The 23,953-nt window shown below is 39.7% G+C and overlaps 1 protein-coding gene, 1 non-coding gene and 2 pseudogenes across 2 annotated transcripts in view; 2 read left to right on the top strand and 2 right to left on the bottom strand.

Annotated features, from left to right (window-relative positions):
- Positions 1-23,953, top strand: part of CD1A (CD1a molecule) — a 108,979-nt gene that overhangs the window by 70,314 nt on the left and 14,712 nt on the right. The window lies entirely within an intron of this gene.
- On the top strand, positions 1,688-5,539 carry LOC120594068 (T-cell surface glycoprotein CD1b-like; annotated as a pseudogene).
- LOC120594069 (5S ribosomal RNA) lies at positions 16,010-16,128 on the bottom strand. Its single transcript, XR_005650488.1, has one exon. It is a non-coding gene; the product is annotated as a 5S ribosomal RNA (ribosomal RNA).
- LOC120594070 (uncharacterized) lies at positions 20,932-21,050 on the bottom strand (annotated as a pseudogene).

The following is a 23,953-nucleotide window of genomic DNA, read 5'->3' on the forward strand; positions in this document are numbered from 1 at the left end:
AGAGCATGTCTCTCTTTGAATGTACACCAAGACACTGTGGACACTCACATTAATCCATTTGACATCATTTTCAAGGTTAACTGCTTTACCTCTCTATCACTGCCACATCACTGTCAGTGGTATAGTTGGTGTGTGGGAGAATTAACCTACTTATTATGTTTGCACACAACTAAGTTCTTAAAATGTGTTCATGTCAGTGAATCTACAGTATAACAAATAAACTGAATCTTGGGAGTTCTATTCAAAACTCAAGGTTTACAAAGAAAAAAAAAGACGTTAACATTAAAGGCTGGTAATATTAAGTCTCTGCTGTTGTCTGTGACTGTTACACTAAAAGTGAATAGATTATATCATGTCCTGAATTATGAGAATATTATTTAGATTTATATGCTTTGGAATGAAGGTAATAATTTTGGACTTGATAATGAGGTAGTGATAATCTTAGATGAAGGCTACTCTTAATAATGTGAACAATTTATTTCTGAGAATAGAGAATGTTACATAACTTATTTTGCCATTTCTTATATATGTAAATAGAATCAGTTAGTGAAAACTCTTTATATTTGGAAAGATTTACTACCGCATTTCTAATAGATGATATGTAGACCTGTGTAAATTTGTCATTTTCTTTTCCTGATTAGAGAAAATCCAAGAATTATACTTAAAGCCAACAATGATTAGAGTCCAAATATTTTACTCAGTGGATGCTAAATATACTGTTAAACCCTGCCAAAAGCATACTAAAAGAAAATAGATGACATCATAAGATAAGTAGCTCTAAACTTTTAGTGAAAAAATGAGATCACTGCTCACTTCATAATGGTTTATTTGGTGATAGGAAAGGCCAAAATGTAGATTGAGGCTGTGAGATATTACATAAGGAGAAAGAGGTTCTATTGCTTATAAACTTTTTTATAAGTTAATTTTGACATATGCTGAAGCTACACATAACAAAACTTTCAAAGTTTTGCTTGTCTCATGAAAATTTTTTACTCAAACCTTCAATGGTCAAGACTTACTGAAAAGAATATCATATACTAGTAGCAAATGTAATTTTCCTTCTCAAAACTTGCTATGACATAAGACAATTTTGTTTGGATTATAAACTGCAATATTTATCACATTTGATTCTGGCATTTGGGTTTGTACCACTATAGTCCAGGCGGATTTTGTTGTTGATGTTTTGTTTTGTATTTTACAAGCAAAACTAAACTATGATGACAGAAATCAGTGGATTGCCACTGTGTGTGTGTGTGTGTGTGTGTGTGTGTGTGTGTGTGTGTGTGTGTGTGTGTGTGTGTGGGGGATGGGGTGACTATAAAGGGTGATAAAAAATTCTATACCTTGTTTTACATGTTGGTTATACTTGTAAAAATTTATCAAAATATGTATCTTATTATGTGTACAAATGTATTATTGCTTTATGCTAAACAAAATGTGGTGAGTGAAATGACTAACCACAATCTTCCCTTTCCTCTACCTCTTATCTTTCCCATCTGAATTGAGAATTCTACCACCTTGTGGTAACTCTGGCATGTTAGGAAATTTAAATTGAGTTTAGTTGCAGAAAATGCAGTATACTGTCTAGACGATATTTTAAATGTTCTGTTTTTTGTAAATGATTGTCAACACATACACACATACATACATGCATGTGATCAAAAACGTGGGATCAGGGAGCCCAGACATGGGGATGAGGGAAGAAGAGCCACTGGGAATGCGGAGAAGAGGTAATAATAGAGTGCCAGAGAAGAGAGGACCATGGAGAGGAAGGTCGAGTTGGGTGGGTGCACCAAAAGAATCTTTCTACATTAAAGCAGGCTAGAAGCAGAACAATTGTTTAATATTTAACAGATGTTGCAATAAATGATTGGGGAGGTGAAATAACCTTTCAGGATCAGATGGAGGCTTTTTCAAGTTCATAAGTATGAAGAAAGCTGAGATCAGGAAGAACAACTGGAAGCCAGAGAGATTAAAAAAAAAAAGTCTAGAAATCAAGGGCTAGAGTGCAACTGAGAAGCAGAGTGGGAGGCCCAGGGCTGGGGGGCGGTACAGCTTTTCTCCGATGTGTAACGTGGATGAGGAGCAGATTTGTCAGTTGGAAAAGAGAAGAAGTCACTATAGAGTATTGAGAAAAAGGTTTACTGAAATCAGAGATCATTTGTGAGCTCTTAGGAGTCAGAAGTTCTCTCTCCCAGTGAAATGCTGCCTCTGTCACTTCTATTGCTAGCAGTTCTCATCTCAGGTGGTGACAACGAGGATGGTAAGAGTACTCTGGCAGCCCCCAGCATGGGTGTAGGGGGTCTGGATAAAAGCATGCTGCACTTACCCCTATGGGTCTGGGTCCTCCTGTATCCAGCCCTCCTCTCATTCTGCAGGTTGGGGATGGAGCCTGAGGCCCTGCACAGGCAAATGTCTCAGGATTTATTTTGTTCTTCAGACTTTGGGTTCTTTTGCTCTGGATCTTTTCTGTTTTCATTTTTTAAAAAAATTCCCTCCTGCTTCTCCTTCCCTCTTCACTTTTTTATCCTTCTACTACCCACAGCTTTCCAGGGGCCAACCTCTTTCCACGTCATCCTGATATTATCCTTTGCCAACAGCACCCGGGCACAAAATCAAGGCTTAAGCTGGCTGCATGATTTGCAGATTCATGGGTGGGATAGTGACTCAGGCACTACTATTTTCCTGAAGCCCTGGTCCAAGGGTAACTTCAGTGACGAGGAGGTGACTGAGCTGAAGGAGCTATTTCTAGTCTATTTAATTGGATTCATTCGGGTAATACAGGACCATGTCAGTGAATTCTAGATGAAATGTGAATGCAGTCCTTGGATCTGTGGAGATTCTCATTGAATTTTTTCTTTCTCCTAATTTAGGCTACTATTCTCCATGATCTTTCACCCCTTCTTCTTACTTTACCCAACTGCATGCACACACTTCTCTAAAGTAGTCTCCTACTCAGACTTCATTCCAGATTTTTCCTGCTTTCTGCAGTCTCGTATGATAGATAAAGATACCCCTTTGTGACCGTCTCCTGGTTTGTGTATAATTTTTTCTCTCTCAAACCTCAAACAAGAAACCTTCTTTTCTTACACTGTGCTTGAGTGAACTAAAGTGTGACTTCCTCCTCCTCTAATCCATCTCCTCAAGCATCTCCTGCTTGATCCCTCTTCTCAATGTAATTCTCCTGTTCACCCTGGAATGTTGTACTTCTGACTTCATCACCCTTCTTCTCACACTTTGCACCTCTTCTCCCTTCTTATCCATTGTACCTCATTACGACAGCCCTTCTCTATCATTTGTGACATGCAAACTTCTCTCCTATACTCTTCTTTCTGAAGTCTCTGAAATATAGTCATGCACCACTCAATGACAGGGATATGTTCTGAGAAACATGTTGTTAGGTGATTTCATCATTGTGCAAACATTATAGTGTGCACTTACACAAACCTAGATTGTATAGCCTACTATGCACCTAGGCTCTATAGCATTGCCTATTGCTCCTAGGCTACAAACCTGTACACATGTTACTATATAAAATAATGTGGGATAAAATCAAGCACAAGAGAAACTAATGCAATCAAGAGACACATGAGATGTATGAGGTTACTGCCAGTGTAACACAGCACACTGTTTTACAGCAAATAGTTTTTTTTCCATAAGTTTACACCAGCATCACCACAAATATGCAAGTAATGTGTTGTACTATGATGTTATGATGGCTACAGTGTCACTAGGCAATAGGAATTTTTCAGCTCCATTGTACAAGTGGTTTATTGCTTATTGAAATGTTGTTATGTGGCATACGATGGTACTGAGTTGGTTGATGGCTCATCATTTCACATCTCAGACTTTTCTCCCCACAAAAATCCAACATCTTAGGTCCTTCTCTTTCTTGTTTGTATTTAATAAACTTTTCTCTGGTTTCCTTCTATCCAGACCCCTTTGAGATCCAAGGCATAGCAGGCTGTGAGCTGCATTCTGGGGAGGCCACAGTAAACTTCTTGAGGGGAGCTTTAGGAGGACTGGATTTCCTGAGCTTGAAGAATGATTCACGTGTGCCTGTCTCAGAGAGCAGCAGCAGGGCACAGCATACTCAGAACCAAGGTATCTATGAGACCATAGAGAAGCTCCTCTTAGAAACCTGCCCTCGATATCTCTTAGGTGTTCTCAATGTAGGGAAGGCAGAACTGCAGAGGCAAGGTTAGTCTTGTTCTCTCTTCAAGACTTTTTAATTTCACTTCCCATCACCTTGTTTAAATTCAAGAGTAGAAGGTAAATAAGAAGAGAGGGGTTTAATCAATAAGTGATTTGGTTTCCAAAGGAGTAAGAAGGGGTCACTGTCCAAATTTATGAGTTTTTGAGTCCCTATGCTCTAGATTAAAGCCATAATCTGACACTGTCCCTTCTCGTTCCTGCTACAGTAAAGTCCAAAGCCTGGCTTTCAAGTGGACTCAGTCGTGGGCCTGGCCTTCTGTTGCTGGTGTATCATGTCTCAGGATTTTACTCAAAACCTGCATGGGTAATGTGGATGAGAGGTGAGCATGAGTAGCCAGGAACTCAGCAAGGTGACATCCTTCCCAAAGCTGATGGGACATAGTATCTCCGAGTAACCCTAGATATTGCGGCTGGGGAGGCAGCTGGTCTGAATTGCCGAGTGAAGCACAGCAGTCTAGGAGGCCAAGACATTATCCTTTACTGGGGTGAGAAAGAACTGGGGCCCAGCTATAAATGGGAGAGGATGATCCTCAGGCATAGAAGGAGGGACTAGGAAAATGGTGAGAGTTAATGGAGAGAGAGAGGGAGATGAGAGAGACAGAAAGACTGAGAGAGAGACAAAAGAGAAAGAGAGAGAGAGAGACGGAGAGAGAGAGAAGACACCTAAGGTATAGAAGAGGTAAGAATAAAAGACCTATAGATTGGGTGAGATGGGGCATGAGGGAGAGACAGGGGATGGATATGAACACATGGTATCAGGAAATATAAGAGAGAATTAGAGATGCCCATACATCAGCAGCAGGTGAATAACTGTGTTGACACCCAGATGGGCAAAGAAAGCTCAGGAGAATCAGAGAATGAATTTTGAAGTGACATTCTTATGTTCTCCCCCAATTGCCAGGACACCCCACCTCCATCGGTGTGATATGTTCAGCAATAATTGTGCCCTCCTTGATCCTTTTCATATGTCTTGTGTTATGGTTTTTGAGGCACTGGTTAGTTTTTAAAAAATTTTCTTTTCTGTCTACTTCTCACTCTTTTACATCATTTTATCTTTTACATCACTTTAGCCTCTTTCTAAAAGACTTTCCCCTTTCTCCCCGATTTCTATCTTTTTAATGTAAATCTATTCTTTAATTGTGGTAAAATATACTCGGCATAAAATTTATTATCTTAACAATTTTAAAATGTATAGTTTAGTAGTATTAAGTGCACTCACATTTTTTTGTGCATCTAATCTCTAGCACTCTTTGCATCTGAAAAAACTAAATCTCTATACCCATTAAACAACATCTCCTCAGTTCTTGATCACCCAGACCTTGAAAACCACCATTCTACTTTTTGTTTATATAAATTTGACTGTTCTGGGTACCTCATGTAATTATCAATATTTGTCTTTTTGTGACTGGATTATTTTATTTAGCATAATGTCCTCACGATTCATTCATGTTGTAACATGTGACAGAATTTCTTTCCTTTTTAAAGAAGGCTGAATAATACTCCATTGTTTTTATATAACATATTTTACTTATTCAGTCACCTGTCAATGAACATGGAATTATTTCACCTTTTGCCTATTGTAAATAATACTGCTTTAAAATGGATGTTAAAATGTCTCTTACAAAGAGCTAAATTTGCTTGTGTTCTTAACAGGTCATATCAGAATATCCCATGAACTGTCATCATTTCTCATTTATCATTTGGAATAAATACCCAGAAGACCAGAATCTCAAGTTTTCAACCTAGGAGTCACTCTCATCATATTTAATCAAATAACCATCAAATAACCATCATATCTGATCAACTCAGAGTTCTCATAGGTTGTGAGATAAATCATAATTTATACACCAGAAAAGTAATTAAGAACTGTGAATTTATTATTACATCTTATCAATAGTAGAATCCACCCAGATTTTATAGATGTGAGATGTGAGAAAAAAATGTATCTCAGAATAACTAAAATAAAGTACAATTTTACAACTTTATAATGGCATGAAAGTGATACACAATTCAATAGAAATCGTACTTTGAATTTTGATCTTTTTCTGGGCTAGCGATATGTGGTATGATACTCTCTCATGATGCTGGGCAGTGGTAGTGAACCACAGCTCCCACTTGATCATGGGGGTTGACAACTGATACTCTATGATGTGTTCATTGTGTTAGATGATTTTGCTTAACTGTAAGCTAATGTAAGTGTTCTGAGTATATTTAAGGTATGCTAGGCTAAGCTATAATTTTCAGCAGGCTTGCTGAATTAAATGCATTTTTGACATACAATATTTTCAAGTTACAATGGATACATTATTATGTAACCCTATCATAGGTCAAGGATCATCTGTGTACAACTCAATGGTGACAGTACTTTGGTTTCCTCTTTAAAACATCATTTCCTGCTTCTGCCGAAATATTATTTGTCAAAGTAAGGTTACTGTAATTATGCTAAAATAATTGTATTTGCAGGGATGCTGACCATGTTTTAAATATAACTCTCTCTGCATGGATAACAACCCTTATGTCCCATCTGTGATACTTCTTTCTCCAGGAAGCTTTCCCTAGTGCTAGAGTGGAAGTAACCCTCCCTTGTCTGGTATCACACAGAGATCCCCTTTACTCTGTACCCTCAACATTGCAGTTATTAATGTTTTTATTTCCCTTCTACTTGCAAGTCCTTTGAGAGAAGACTTGCTCTAGGTGGATCTCTGGCAAGATCTTTAACTTGAATATTGTATCTGTTCAGTAAAAATAATCTGAGTTGATATAACTGCTATGTAAATGGTCTTTTTTTCTTCTATAGTTAACATTCTACATTTCCCTTTTATTGAAATATTTCTTATTTAGCAAAAAAATAGCTTGCTCTCCTTGTTTATGTCCTGAACCCCTCTGAAGAAAACCACTTGTGCCCATACTAGAGCTATAGTTAACCTACAAAGAGTCATCAGGATGGAATCCTACTCCTCATTTTTCTGTGAGAATGAGTGAGAGAGGCAGGATGGGTGAGGCATAATGGTGCAGGAGGGTTGTTAAATATTCAAGCAAAAAATCAAGAAGGCATTTCATGCCCTCAGGGACATTGAGATCTGTAGTGTATCAATTCAGATATATCTTTGTTTTACATTTACTTTATTTGTTTTTGCTTATTCCATAGTTTTCTAGAAAACCATTTAAAAAAATTAATCTCATTTGATTAAAATAGCAGCAGGAGGGAGATGGAAAGAATTTGAGTACATTTTTTATAGGACTTTAGAAAGGAGATCAGAGCAAGCAGAACTTTTGGAGAAGCTAGGGGTACTGGAAGCAATTCTTCCACCTGGAAATTCTAGGACAATATGGACTTTAGGATTTGGGAAGGCTAAGAAATTGCTGAAAATAATGGAGAGCATTAGCATAGTGGGTTAGTTCTCCAGGATGCACTAAACTCCACCTCATCTTATAGAGCTGGCATGTTGTTATATGCTTGACTACACACTCAGCTATAGTCTAGGGCCCTGATTAGTCTGTTTCTCAGAGTGTGGACTATGAAGCACCAGCAGCGGTAGTATGGGTAGGCTTGTTAGAAAAAGAAAATTTCTTTTTCTTAGGCCCCTCTCTAGACCTATTGAATCAGAAAACCCAAGAATGGGGACCAGAAATCTGTGTTTTAACAAGCTTTTAGGTTATTCTAATATGTTCTTTTAAGTTTGAGAACCCATTATCTAAAGATTCCTCAACCTTTGCACTATTGACCTTTTGGGCCAAAGAATTCATTGTGATGGAGGGATGTCCTGTGCACTGTAGGATTTTTAGCAGCATTTTTGGCCTCTACTGACTTGGTACCAGTAGTTCCTTTCCAGATTTAACAACCAAATATATCTTCAGATATTACCAAATGCCCCCTAGGGCTCAAATTTGACCCCAGATGAAAACCAAGGTCTAAGATGAGGAACAGAATTTTAACTCCAACCCCAGGCTTTGTTAAAATAATCAGTTAATTGTGTGTAAGTGACCTAATTTGGTCCAATCCAACTAAGCCTAAAGTTTATATCTGGTGGATGAAAAAGGAGGGGCTCTTTCTTTTTCTGGATGATATGCTACCTACAAAGCTCGAAACAGCTATAGAATTTTGTCCCATAAGTAAAACTGGCTCAAGAATAAAGCCAACAAGAGAAACAAAATGATTAAATGAGAGCCAAAGATCAAATCAAATTCAACCTAGAGACTGACTTACCTTTGGATATTTTAATTATATGAACTCAAGTATCATTTTTACTCTTAAACCAATTGATTTGGAATTTTAAGTTGCTCAAAAATTCTGATATTACTATGATGTCTGATGTCTTGCAACAGCTTCTTAACAGCTTCTTCGGTTTTATTTGCTCTTGTTATTCCCCTTCCTCCCCAAATCATCACCTTGCAAAGGTGGTTTCTTTCTTCTTTTTAAATACTATTTTTTAAATTTAAATTATAGTCATCATGCAATATTATATTAGTTTTAGGTGTATGACATAATGATTAGACATCTATAAAACTCATGAAGTGACCACCCCAATAAATCCATCTGACACCGTACATAATTATTTCGATATTATTGGCTATTTTACTTATGCTATACCTTACATACCCATGACTATTTTGTAACTACCAATTTGAACTTCTTAATCCCTTCCTACATTTTCACTGACTCTCCCCAAACCCTCCCATCTGGTAACCCTCAAAATGTTCTCTGTAGCTATGCGTTTGTTTCTGTTTTATTTGTTTATTTTGTTCTTTAGATTACACATGTACATGAAATCATATGGTATTTTCTTTTCTATATCTGACTTACTCCACTCAGCAATATACCCTCTAGGTCCATCATGAAATATCTTTTCCATCTCTTTACTTTCAGTTTGTGTGTGTCTTTTGATCTGAAGTGAGTCCCTTGTAGGCAACATATATAAAGATCTTGTTTTCTTAAACATTCAGCCACACTATCTTTTGATTGGAGCATTTAATACTTTTTCTTTTGAGGTGCTTATTGATAGATATGTAGTTATTACCATTCTTCATTCACATTTTTATATTCTTTTCTTCTTTTTAAAGAAGATCCTCTAACATTTCCTGAAATACTGGATTGGTGGTGGAGAACTCCCTTTTTCTTGTCTGGGAAGCTCTTTATCTGTCCTTCAATTCTGAATGATATCTTGGTTGTAGGTCCTGGATTTTCATCACTTTGAATATTTTGTACCAAACCCTTCTGGCCTGCAAAGTTCTGTTGAGTAATCAGCTGACAATCTTATGGGAGCTCCCTTGTAGATAACTAATTGCTTAAAATTCTCTCTTTGTATTTAACCTTTGGCATTTTAATTATAATACGTCTTGGAGTGGACCTCTTTTCATGCATCTTGTTTGGGACTCTGCACTTCCTGGGCTTGTATGTCTATTTCATTCACCAGGTTAGAGAATTTTTCATTATTCTTTCTTTAAACAGTTTTAAATTACTCTCTCTCTTCTTCCAGTACCCCTATGATGCAAATGTTGGTATGATCGATGTCTCAGAGGCCTCTTAAACTATTTTTTTTTATTTTTTTCGATTCTCTTATCTTGTTACTGTTCTGATTGAATGTCCTTTGCTACCTCATCCTCTAAATTGCTATTTCGATTCTCCACTTCATCCAATCTGTTGATTCCCTCTAATATACTCTTCACCTCAGATATTGTATTCTTCATTTCTGACTAGTTCTCTTTTATGTTCGTCATCTCCATTTTTATGTTTTCTCTCTCTTTGTTAAAGATCTCATTGAGTTCATCTACTCTTTCTCTAAGTTCATTGAGTATCCTTATCACAAATGTTTTGAACTCTGCATCTCGTAGATTGCTTGTCTCCATTTTGTTTAGCTCTTTTTCTGGGACTTTGTTTTGTCCTTTCATTTGGGACATGTTTCTTTGTCTTCCCATTTGGGCTGCCTCCCTATATTTGCTTCTATGTATTAGTGCTCCTAAGTCTCCTAGTTTTAGTAGAGTGGCTTCATGTAGTAGGTGTTCTGTGGGGTCCAGGGGCACAGTCTTCTGTAGTCATCTGAGTGAGTTGCTCAAAGTGTTTCCCTTGTGTGGGTTGTGTGTGCTTTCCTGTTATAGTTGAGCCTTAGTTGTTGTTTGCATGTCAATGAGAAGGATTACCCCTTGGGCTGATCGGTTGTGAGGATTAACTAGTGAGGGGCTGACCCTGTGGAGAAGGATTCACTTTAGCAGGGTTTTGGTGCCTGTCCAGTCTGCCCTTTGGGTATGTCCACCTCTGATGCTGCCCTGGGCGGTGCTCTGGCTCTGGTGTTGGTCAAAGCCAACCATTGGGTGTGCCAGCCCAAGGGCCACCTGGGAGGATTCCAACTGTAGGCCAGGTTGAGCCGCAGCCTATGCACCTCTAGGGCCACCTGGTAAGAGTCACAAAGCAATCTGCATATGGCTGTCAGCCATGTTGGGTTTATAGGTGCCTCAAGAGGCCAAGCCAGTAACTGAAGCTGGCTGTCCCTCATGCCGGACTTTGGGCTACTCAGCAAGAGGTATGGGGCATGCTGAGGCCAGATGTGGCTTCTTTGGGATGTGTGAACCCTTGAGAGATTTTACAAAAGTCCTCAGCATGAGCCAAGACAGGCAATTTGTGTGGAATAAACCACTGGAGGCAGCTTGGGTGGGCCCACAAGTTGGGAGAGGCTGTCTCAGGGAATATCCTGGGTGGAGTGACCTGTGTTATCCAGGTTGCTAGAAACTCAGATATGATGGTCCCCTGCATTTGCAAGCTGGGAGCGGGTCAGGGCTTGACAAAGAAACAATAGATACTGCCAGCACTCCTGTCCAGGAGGAAGCTGCTCCTCTGGACCTAGTCCTGAAGCCAAACAACTCAGTTCTTCTCTGTATGTCCCTGGTAATCTTCAAGCAGCTATCCCAGTGCTGGAGCTCAGAGAAATGAGTCCATCAGTGAGTAAGTCAGGGTGAGGGCCCTTTCAGAGGAATTTCTGTGATTCCCTAAGCTCTCCATCTCACTCAGCCAGAATCTTCACTGTTTTTCATAGCCAGAGGTTGTGGGGACCTCTATTCCCAGCACTAGAGCACTGGGCTAGAAAGCCCAGCATGGAGCTGGAACCGCTCACTCATCTAAATGGGGAGGGGGCTCTGCAGCCAAGATACACCTTCTAATTCTTGACCATCACACGTAGTTGTGGGATCAGGCCATTTCAAGTCTCTACCCCTCCTATTAGTCTCGTGGTGACCTTACATATGTCCCCAGTTGTAGGACTTTTCTATTCAACCAGACCTGAGGTGACACCCAGTGATGGTTATTCTGTCATTTTGTTGTGATTTTGATGTGGTTGTGAGAGGAGGCGAGCACAGCCATTACCTTCTACTCCATCTTGACAGAATCTGAAAGATGGTATTATAAACTTATGATTTTCCTCTAAGTGTCCTCACTTTGGAAAACCTTTATTTATCAATAAATGACTTTTAGAAATATATCTTCGGCCTCAAAATACAAAGGCTTTTCAACTTTTTTTTCTGTTGTTGTGAAAGTGTGTGCATGTGTATGTGACTTTTGCTAATATATAAAAGTATGATATAACTGGAGTTGGCGGAAGATGGCAGACTAGGTAAAAGCAGGGTTTGTCTCCTCACAAGTCCACATTGAAATTACAACCAAAATATAAAATAATCAACATAGAAAATTACCTGAAGTCAAGCTGATGGTAACACCTACATCTGATAATATAAAGGAGCCACATTGAAGCCAGTAGGAGGGGCAAAGTCGTGAATTGGGCTGGATCTGCACCTGTGGGTGGTAGAGGATCACCGGGAGGGAGAGCAAGGATGCAGGGGCTCTCCTGAAGGAGAGGGAGATCCTGGTCTCTTTTGGGAGCTCCCCAGCCCAGGGACCCAGCCTAGGGAAGAGGAGATTCCTATAACCCTGACTATAGAAACCAGGGTGGATTCTGGCTGTCTGGGTGAGATGGAAGGAGACTGAATCCCTAGATACACCTTTGAAGGACCCACGCACAGGCTTTCTGACGTGTGGACACTCACTCGGGACACCGGCGGTGGGTCAGAGGCTTGTGTGGGATTAATTCTGAGAAAGTCTGCAATTACTTAGAACCAGAATGAGGGCTGGAAGGGCAACCCCCATTGTGCCTTAGTCTGGCTCCTGTACAGGACAATTTACAGACTGAGCCACTTAACTGTGCAGACCCCTCCCACAGAGCCATTAGGAAACCCTGTTCAGAAGGTATCAGCACACCCACCCAACCTGCAGATTTCCCAGGGCATTTGTTGCTAGATGGTTGCCAAGCCCTGCTCCTATTCAGGGCCAAGCATTCTCAGTGGGCAGCCAGCCCTGTGAGTTGCATTTCCATTCTCAGGAGGTGGCCAGCGCTGGAGCCATATTTCCATGATAGGGTCAGGCAGATCACTGCTGCCAGCACAATCTTGGGTGGATTTTGGGGAACCATGGACCAGTCCCAGACAGCAGTTGGTCTTGCTGTGATCTGGGACTCCTGCGGGGAACTTGGGAACAGTTACCAAAGCTGCAGCAAGACCAAGGCTATATTAACCTGTCTGCCACTGTCTCTCTGAGACTCCGTCCCACCCTACCCACGAATTTCTCCAGGTGGCCCATTGTCAGTGAACTGCCACAGCCCAGCCCCTCCCCTCTCTTGAATGCTAATCCACACAGGCAACAAACTTTGGCTGGCACAGGATGGGCACTGGACAGAAATTAGCGGCAGGTAGACATCTGCTGCCTATGAGAGTTGCAACATTGTGTCCAGGGAGTGCTGGTCTCATTGTGATCTATGACTACAGTGGAAATGCCCAGACACAGAAGTAGAAGCAAAACTAAGGCTGTATTGATCTGTCATTGTCTCTCTCAGATGCCACCCCACCCTGCCCTCAAATTGCCCCAGGTGGTAAACTGCTACAGTCTTGCCCCTCCCTTCCCCTGATCTCCCAGTCCACACAGGCAACAAACTGGCTGGAACAGGGTGGGCACTGCACAGAAATCAATGACAGGCAGACCTTTGCAATATTGTGTCCAAGTTGCTCAGGAGTCTGTAGGACCACCCCAGAAGGCAGCTGGTTTCACTGTGATCTGTGTCTACAGCAGTAACATCCAGGCACAGAAACTGCAGCAAAACTAAGGCTATATTGGCCGGATGGACTTTGTCTTCCTGAGATTCTACTTCATACAAGCCACAAAGTGTCTGCAGCCCATTGACAATCAGCTTCTTCTGCCCTGCTTGGCTCTGGGGTTGTGTAGTCAGTGCAGGCAACAAACCTTGGGTACCACAGGGAGCGCATTTTGAGGAAAACAGTTGTGGACAGACCACTGCTGCCTGTACAAGATGTAATATCTCTTGAGGGGATTGCAGGGGTCTGTATTGGCCTGACGGCGCTTGACTCCCTGAGCTACTGCCCCACCCAATATACAAAGTGCCTGCTGCACATTGATAGGAAGCTGCCTGTGCCCTGGGGTAGTGCATTTAGGCCCAGAAAGGGCAGCAGTTGACTTTGCTACAAGTGGCAACTTGAACAAGGAGCAACAGAGACAGCATTAGTACATAAACTGACACTGCAGTGGCAGGGAGAAGTTTACTTAATAGACCCAGGAGACTTCCAGGGTCCCTGTGTCACCCAACACGCATATCACCCAGAGGCTCATCCAGTTTCAGACACTTATAGGCAACTGACAGGCAGTGTCAAGCCTTGAGGAGCACTGGTTCCTCTGCTAAACTGCAATAGGTCAGCAATTGGGGATAACCGACCGCAGCCTACAGCATTGTCTCTTCCACTTACCTAGAGATCCAGCATAGGCAACAACCAACTGTGGATCACTTTGTAGTTCTCGTTGGGTAGCCCTGAGCAATCAAAAGCAACAGCTAATGTTAGCCTACTGAAGAGCCCCTCCCAAGGGGCCACAAAACCAACGCATCTGGAGGCTAGCACCAGACTACAACAGAGCAACTCCTGACTAGTCCCATTAGTGATACACACAAAGGGTGGTTGCAACAAGTACACAAGCCTGCTAGGGCAAATCCCACTCAGTGGGGTCAGCCTGCTCACAGCAGCTCTTATCCTGTGGGTGCAGTCAGTTCCCACAATTAGTCTGCCTGAGTGTTAATCCCACCTACTAATCTGCTAACAACAGTAAAGGCTTGGCGACAACAGAAGATCGCACACAACCCATGCAAAGATCACGTCCAGAGTTCCCAGCATAAGGGATTAGAGAGAGTGTGCCACTGGGCCACACAAGACACTTTTCACATTAGGTCATCTGGCCAAGGCTGAGAGATGAAGCAAATATTCCTGACACAGAAAAACGAACACAGAAAGGCTAATAATAAAATGAGAAAGCAAAGAAACATGCCACAAATGAAATGACAGGAGAAAACTTCAGAAAATGAGCTAAATGAAATGGAGGTAAGCAACCTACCAGAGACAGAGTTCAAAATAATGGTTATAAGAATGCTCAACGAACTTATGGAGAGAATGCATGAGCACAATGAGAACCTCAACAGAGGAATAATAAGCATAAAAATGGACATAGAAACCAATAAAACAACAAGATAGAGATGAGGAATACAATAACTGAAATAAAGAATACACTAGAAGGATTCAACAGTAGATTGCACAAAGCAGAAAACTGAATCAGTGAACTGGAAGACAAGGTAGCAGAATATACCCAATCAAACAAAAAGAAAAAAGAATAATAAAAAAAAGAGGATAGTATGAGAGACCTCTGGGACAACATGATGCATAAAACTATCTGGATCATAGGGGTACCCGAAGAAGAGAGAGCAAGGGATTGAGAATCTATTTGAAGAAATAATTACAGAAAACTTCCCCAACCTGGCAAAGGAATTAGACATGCAAGTTCAGGAAGCACAGAATCCCAAACAAGAGGAATTCAAACAGTTCAGCACCAAGACACATCATAATTTTCAGCACCAAGACACATCATAATTAAAATGCCAAAGGTCAAAGACAAAGAGAGAATCTTAAAAGCAGCAAGAGAAAGGCAGTTAGTTACTCACACAGATACCCCCATAAGAACATCTGCTGATTTTTCAATGGAAACTTTGTAAGTCAGAAGGGCCTGGCAAGAAATAGTCAAAGTTATGAAAAACAAGAATGTACAATGATGAATACTCTACACAGCAAGGCTTTCAATTAAAATGGAAGGTGAGATAATGAGCTTTTCAGACAGGAAAAAGCTTAAGGAATTCATCACTACCAAGTCAGTATTATAAGAAATGTTAAAGGGACTTCTGTAAAAAGAGAAGGAGTTAAAAAGAAAACAAATATGAGCAATTGAGAGGATCATTTTATGAACTATATAGATGTCTAACCAATGTACTGTATACTTGAAACTAATTTAAATAAAAAATAAGATTAAAATATTTTGACCTAGTATCCATGTTAAATTAACTTATTAAGTTTAATATTTTTTCTATAAATCCTGTTGGATTTTTCTGTGCATACCGTCATGACATCTCTAAATATGAAAAATCCAGCTGTTTCTTATCAATTTTTTACTGCATTTTCTTGCCCAATTGCACTATGAACTCCAGTAAACGGGTTAATAGAATTGACAGCTGGCTTTCTCATCTTTTACTTATATCAGATTAGCATTATTTAGGAATTAACATTAGTTGTGATAATTGCTGTTAAATGTTTTGTGTTTACTTTATTTTTAATTAAAAAAAAATTTTAGTCGAGGAAACTCTTGGTTGACCTTACATATTGCAAAGACCTTGTCAACTTGCAATTCATTATATTTTATTTTTATTTTTTACACCTACAGCACCTGGTCTTCCTAGGTGGTCTCCCATCCAAGTACTACCCAGGCCTGACCCTGCTTAGCTTCCGAGATCAGATGGGATCGGGCTTGTTCAGGATAGCATAGCTGTAGACTGTTTATTTTTAAAAAAATTAGATTTAGAACATTTTCTTTCAAATTCATAAAATTTTTTTATCATTATTATTCTTATTATGGATACCTGTTGAATTTTCTTAAGTACCTATTTTGCATTTCTTGAGATAAAATATTTTATATCTTTTTTTCTTTAGTTTCTTAATCACACTTATTGGTTAACAAATGGTAAGATGAAGTTGTATTTCTGTAACTTATCTGCCATGTTCACAGTGTATATATGTGGATTCACTTTAATAATATTTTGTTTATAATATTTTATTATTTATTTTTATAATTTCATTGTTAAGTATTGGTATTGAGGATTTTTTGCATCGTCATGTGAATCAAGAAATATTTTCTGTTTCTCTTCTCAGGGAGAGTTTTCTTTTTTCTCAAAAATTTGGTAAAATTCACCTGTGAAGACTTATGTGTTAAGAAATATATTTTTGTGAGTGTGTAAAGGGATTTAATTTCAGTAAATTTAAAAAACAAATACACTTGTATTAAAATGATTTATTTCTTTTTATGTTGTCTTTGGTAAGTTCTGTTTTTCAAAGATTTGTCCAAAATGTTCAAATGTTCAATTTATTGTTTTCTTGTGCATAATATTTTCTTATTATCATGTTTATGTCTGTAGGGTTATGTACCCTTTTTACCAGATCTTGGAAATTTGTCCTCTCTCATTCTTTATTTCTCTCATCTTGAAAATGTTTATCAAATTTAAACATTTTTCAAAAACTAACTTTTGGCTTTGTTGGTTCTATGATCATATTGTTTTCTTTATCATTCCTTCTATTTTCTTTGCATTTAATTTGTTGTTATATAACGATTCTGATCACCTAATATCAATGTGTGGGGATGGGGTTTCCCCAAACACTCAAAAGGCAATTTTTGGGACACCCGCTGGGTGTGTTACAATTCTACTCAATTCTGACACTATCTATCTAGAGATAATGTCAAATTCCACAGGTTAAGAAATTTGTCCTATATGGCTGCCTCCCTATCCTATCTAAATTCAGATGCTGATTGCAGGCTCAGGTTATTACCTGTGATTCTGACCAATTGGCTATAGATCAGAGGTTCCCATGCTTTACTCTTGGGGTTCAATTAATTTGGTATCCCTCTAAATATTCTCTGTATCTATGAGTTTATTACTGCCTTTGTTGTTGTTGATGTTGTTCTTTAGATTCTACATGTATGTGAAATCATGAAATATTTGCCTTTCTATCTGACCCATTTCATTCAGCACAATACCCTCTAGGTCCACAAAGGCAATGTCCTTTTCCATCCCCTTCCGATTAGTCTGTGTGTGTCTTTTAATCTGAAGTGAGTCTCTTGCAGACAGCATATGTAAGGATCTTGTTTTTTTAATCTATTCAGCCACTCTATCTTTTGGCTGAAACACTTAATTCTTTTCCATTTGAGATACTTGTTGATAAGAAGATATTTATTACCATTCTTTATTCCTGTTTTTCATACATGTTCTTTTTACTTAAAGAAGTCCCTTCAACATTTCCCATAATACTGGCATGGTATTGATAAATTCCCTTAGCTTATTTTTGTCTGGGACACTCTTTATCTGTACCTCGACTCTAAATGATAGCTTTGCTGGATAAAGTATTCTTGGTTGTAGATCCTGGGTTTTCATCACATCACACATTTGGTGCCAAGCCCTTCTGTCCTGTATGGTTTCTTTTGAGAAATCAGCTGCCAGTCTTAGGGGTGCTCCCTTGTAGGTAAGTAACTGGTTTTCTCTTGCTGCTTTTAAGATTCTCTCTTTTTATTTAACCTTTGGCATTTTAAATATGATGCATCTTATGTGGGCCTCTTTGGGTTTCTGGTTTTGGGGACTCTCTGAGCTTCCTGGGGTTTTATGTCTATTTTCTTCACCAGGTGAGGGAAATTTTCCATCATTACTTCTTGAAATAGCTCTTCAACATCTTCCCCCCACCTCAGCCCCATTATCCCTATAACATGGATATTTTTACATTTAATAGTGTCCTATAGGCTCCTTCAATTATTGTTATAGTCTTGGCTTCTTTTTTCTTGTCATTCTGATTGGATGGCCTTAGCTTTCCCATCCTCTATATAGAAAATTTGATCCTCTTCTTTATTCACTCTATTTATTTCATTTAAAATACTTTTCACCTCAGATAATATGTTCTTCATTTATGATTGGTTCCCTTTTATAATTTCCATTTTCATTTTTATGTTTTATTTTATCTCTTTGTTAAGTTCCCATTGAATTTATCTACACTTTCCGTAAGTTCATTGAGCATCTTTATGACCAGTGTTTTGAACTCTGCATCTGTTAGATTGCTTGACTCCATTATTTCTGGATCTCGTTCTGTTCTCTGCATCTTTTGGGCTTCCCATTTGGGCTGCCTTTCTGTGTCTGTTTCTATGTACTAAGCAAAACTCTTAAATCTCCTGGTCTTATTAGTGCGGCTTTGTGTGGTAGGTTTCCAGTGGCACAGTCCTGAGAGGAGTTCACCTGCAGGCCAAATTTAGCCCCAGCCTGTGCCCCTCCAGGGTCGCCTGTTAAGATTCAGCAAGCAATCCCCAGATGCTGTGCTTACAGTTGCCTCAAAAAGCCACTACAGAAACTGAGGCCATCTGCCACCAGTGAGAGTCTAGGCACTGCTCAGCAAGGGGCAATTCGCTAAGTGAGGACACACCTGGATATGGCTTGGGTGTGGCTGCGAGTTGAGAGAGATGGAGTTTCAAGGAATCCTCTGGGCAGAGCGACCTCTGTTATCCAGTTTGATGATGTCTCGGCTATGGTGGCGCTTCAACAACGTACTGGGAGAGGGGAGGGTCCAACAGAGGAATAATGAATATCTACAGCACATCTGTATAGTGTGAGTCTTGCCTCGGCCCTCACTCTGTCAACTCAGAGTTCCCCTGTAAGTCCCTGGTGCCCCCTGCATAACTGAGTTTGAGGAGGTGGAGGTTCAAGGAATCTTCTGGGCAGAGCGACCTCTGTTATCCAATTTGATGACTAGCTATGGTGGTGCTGTGACAGTGCACTTGTAGTAGGGAACGCCTAACAGAATAACAATGAATACCTCCGGCCCATCTGTACATAGTGAGTCTTGCCTCGGCCCACACTCTGATAACTCAGTGTCCCCTTGTAAGTCCCTGGTGCCCCCTGCATAACTAACTGCTACAGGGGCTAAGAGAGGGCAGGTCCGTCACCGTGAAAGTCCACTCACAGACATGGCTCCTTTAAGAGGCATCTGCAGCTGCTGGCTTCCACTTTCGCTGCTATGGCCTCTGTCTCACTCAGCTGCTCAGGAGGGGGCAGCTTCATGTATTTTCCCCATCCTACCTCCTCCCATTGAATATTGATTTCTTATTTCTCTCCCTAGTTGTTTGGCTTGCTCATCTAGATCCCAGGTGATTTTCCTTGCTGTTTGCCACTGGTTTCTGTCACAACTTTGTTTTGATGACCAGAGGGATGAACAGAGCTGCTATCACCTATGCCATTTTTTTCCTTGAGATAAATATTTTGCATTTTTATTATTAGCATGAGTGTATATTCTTTTTTAAATTAGTTTCAGTATATAGTACATTGGTTAGACATTTATATAGTTTATGAAATGATTCCCTAGATTACTCTATCACCCATCTGGTTCTACACATAGCCAGTATAATACTAGTGACTATACTCCCCATGCTCTATTCAACATCCCTGTGACTATTTTTTAATGACTAATTTGTACTTCTTCAACCCTTTGCCTTTTTCTCCTAGTCTGTCAACTACCCTCTCCTCTGGCAGTCACCAGATTATCTTCTATTTCTGTGAGTTTGTTTTTATTTAGTTTGTTCCTTTTGTTCTTTAGATCTAGCATATAAGTGAAATCATATGGTATTTATCTTTCTCTGTCTAACTTATTTCACTCAGCAGAATAACCTCTACGTTTATCCATTGCCAGTGAAAATAGTAGGATTTTATTTTATTTTTTTTATGTCAACCGTTATTTTGTACATGTGTTTTTAAGGCTAAATATTTCCTTTAAGCATGGGTTTCACTGTATATCAGAAATTTTGGTATACTGCTTGCTCATCTAGATCCCAGGTGATTTTCCTTGCTATTTGCCACTGGTTTCTGTCACAACTTTGTTTTGGTGGCCAGAGGGATGAACAGAGCCTCTATCATGTATGTCATTATTTTTTTCTCCTCAGATCCTCTCTCTTTTCTTATTGAGGAGTCTGGTTAATTGTTTATCTTTTGAAATAACAAGCTCTTGATTTCATTGATCTTTTGTATTGTTTTACTGGACTCTATTAATTTTTATTCTGATTTATTAAGTTCTTCCCTCTACTTACGATGAGTTTTGTTTGATATTCTTTTTCTAGTTCTTTTAAGTATAAGATTAAATTGTCCATTTGAGATTTTTTTCATTTCTTGAGGTAGGCCTGTATTTCTGCCCCTATGTTGGGTGTGCATATGTTTACTAGGGTTATATCCTCCTGTTGTGTTGATCCCTTAAGTATTATGTAATGCTCTTTATTTTCTCTTATAATAGCCTTTGTTTTAAAATCTATTTTGTCTGATATGTTACCCCAGTTTTTTAATTTCCATTTTCATGAAATATCCTTTTCTAATCCTTTACTTTCAATTTGTGTGTGTCATTTGAACTGAAGTTGGTTTTTGTAGACAGCATATGTCTGAGTCTTATTTTCTTATCCATTCAACTACCCTTGACTTTTTTTTTAAAGCAAGGCAACACTTGGTTGACCTCACAGATTGCAAGGAACTTGTCACCTTACAATCCCTTATGTTTTTTATTTTTTTATGCCTACGGTACCTGGTCTTCCTAGGTGGTGTCCCATCCAAGTACTAACCAGCCCCAACCCTGCTTAGCTTTCGAGATCAGATGGGATCAGTCTTGTTCAGGGTAGCATGGCTGCAGACTACCCTATGACTTTTGATTGAAGCATTTAATCCATTTATATTTAAAGTGATCATTGATAAGTAGAGAGTTATCACCATTTTATTATTCATATTTATGGGGAGTTTTGCCCTTTTTTTGCAGAAGTTCCCTTAACATTTCTTGTAATACTGGCTTGTGGTGATAAATTCCTTTAGCTTTTCCCTGTCTGGGAAGCTCTTTATCTCACTTTTCATCTTAATCAATAGCCTTGCTGGGTAGATTAATTTTGGTCGTAGGTCCTGGATTTTCATCACTTGGATCATTCAGGCCAATCTCTTCTGGTATGCAAAGTTTTTCTTGAGAAGCTAGCTGACAATCTTATGGGAGCTCCCATGTAGGTAAATAACTGTTTTTCTCTTGCTGCTTTTAAGATTCTTTTCTTTAACCTTTGGCATTTTAATTATGATGCATCTTGGTGTGGGCTTTTTTAGGATTGATCTTGTTTGGTATTCTCTGTACTTTCTGAGATTGTATGTTTACTTCCTTTGCCAGGTTAGGAAAATTTTCCATTGTTATTCTTGAAATAGTTTTAAATTTTCTACTCTCTCTTCTCTTTCTGGTAACCCTGTGATGTGAATGTTGGTATGTTTGATTGTCCCAGAGGTCTCTTAAACTTTCCTCATTTTTAAAAATCCTTTTTTATTGTTGCAATGCTGATTAAGTGCCTTCTGCTACAATGTCTTCCAACTCACTGATTCAGTCTTCTGCTTCATCTGATCTATGTTGATTCCTTCCAGTGTATTCATCATTTCAGTTATTGTAGTCTTTATTTCTTATTATTTTTTTAATGGTTTCTATGTCCTTTTTCATGTTTACTATCTCTCCGTTAAAGTTCTCACTGAGATCATCTATTCTTTCCCTAAGTTCATTGAGCATTTTTATAACTATTGTTTTGCATTCTGTGTCTGATAGGTTGCTCGTCTCAATTTAGTTTAGTTTTTTTTTCCTGGAGTTTTTTCTGTTGTTTTATTGTGGCATGTTTCTTTCTTTTCTCTTTATAATTGCCACTCTGTGTTAATTTCTATACATTAGGAAGATTTGTTACATCTCCCAGCCTTGGCCAAGTGGCCTCATGTAATAGGTTTCCTGTGTGGCCCAGTGGCAGAGTCTCCCTGATCACTTGTGCTGGGGGCTGTGTATGTTTCTGATATGGGTGTGCTTCTGTTGTAGCTAAGCCTTGGTTGCTGTTAATATGTCAGTGGATGGGATTGACTCTCAGGCTGACTGGCTGTGGGGATTGGCCCCACCCACAGAGTATGAGCTGCTGTATGGGGGCTGACTCCTTGGAGTGAATTTTGCCCCAGCAGCCTCTCATACCTGCTGAGACCACTCTTTATGTGTGACATTTATGGGGCTAATCATGTGTTTCTCTATTGTGGTCTGATGCCAACCTCTGGGTATGTTGGCTCTGTGACCCCTTGGGAGGTGTTTTCATGTAAGCCAAGGTCAGTCACCTTCTGATCGCTCAAGAGTCCCTGGTAGGAGCTACAAAGCAATCCACAGATGGTTGCTGCCTATGTTAAATCTGGAGGCAAATGGTGAGACACACTGAGAGCCAAGGCCAATGACCCTTAGTACCAGGCCTGGGATGGCTTAGCAAAATGACAAGGGAAACAAGCTGGATGTCTGCCAGCTTCCCATAAAATTCCACAGCTAAAATAGGCTTGGTGTGGTATGCAAGCTGAGTAAGGCAGGAACTCAAGGAGTTACTGCAGTTAAATGAGCAGATTTCACCCAACCAATGCAGATTCAGGTTTTATGCCAGTGCTGAATCTGTGGCTTTCTACAAAAGTCTCAGATTGCAACAAGGCCAGCCACTGCCAGACTCAGGCCCACGGACCCTGCGATCTACTTAAGAGTTACTGTAGCTTGGTCTTTCCTGAAATGTGTGAACCATGTATGGGCTGCATCAGCTGAGGGCTGTTGTTTGTTGTCATATGTGTTGGCCAAGGAAAACACAGGCTGGGATTGGCTGCCTGTAACTGACTTGCCAGGGGTAATTTGTGAGTTGGGTGGGGCAAAGTCTCAAGGAAACAATGTGTGAAACAAGCCAATCTCGCTGGGCCAATGTAGCTTCAGAATTGGCTGTGTGGGGAAAGGTCAACACAAACAATATGGTGCCCTTCTGTAGACTGCCCTGCAGGGACACCCAACAAAGAAACAATGGCAGCTGTCCCTCCAGTTCCCACTCTGGCACCACACAACTCAGTTTTTCCCCATATGTCTTTTGAGCTTCCTAAGCTGCTGACCTTCTGCCAGAGGCTGGGATGAGAGTGTGCATGTGACTGGGTCTGTGTTCAGACCCTTTAAGGGGACTATATGGTTTTCTGGTTCCTACTATCACATCCAGAGAGCCAGAATCCCCATTGATTGTAATAGTCAGATGCTGTGGGAACATCTCTTCCTGAGACTGGTATCCTGAGCTGGGGAGTCCCAGTCTGAGGCTAGGGCTCCTAACTTTTTTATGGGGACATCTGCAACCACACTTTCTCCCAGTGATCAACCTCCATGTACAGGTGGAAGAAAAGTTCATTTTGCATCTCTGTCCCCTCTTACCAGTCTCAATGTGGCTTTTTCTTTATATACCCAGGTGTATGTGTTACGATCAGCTAGACTTCAGGTGGTTCTCCAAGTTAATTGCTTTATATTTTGGTTGCAATTTTAATGTGGTCACGGGAAGAGGCAAACCCCACTTTTGTCTAGCCCTCCACCTTGACTGCACCAAGATTTTTAAAATATATAAAATATATAAAAAAGAAAATCAGCAAGTATGTATAAGATTTAAACAAAATGATGGAAAGACTTAATTGATAGGTTTATAATCCAAAACATTAGCAACAGAAAAATATATATTCTTTTTAAGTACACGTGAAACATTATTCAG

The sequence above is a fragment of the Pteropus medius genome, unplaced genomic scaffold, assembly GCF_902729225.1.
Source record: "Pteropus medius unplaced genomic scaffold, Ma_sr-lr_union100, whole genome shotgun sequence".
NCBI classification, from domain to species: Eukaryota; Metazoa; Chordata; class Mammalia; order Chiroptera; family Pteropodidae; genus Pteropus; species Pteropus medius.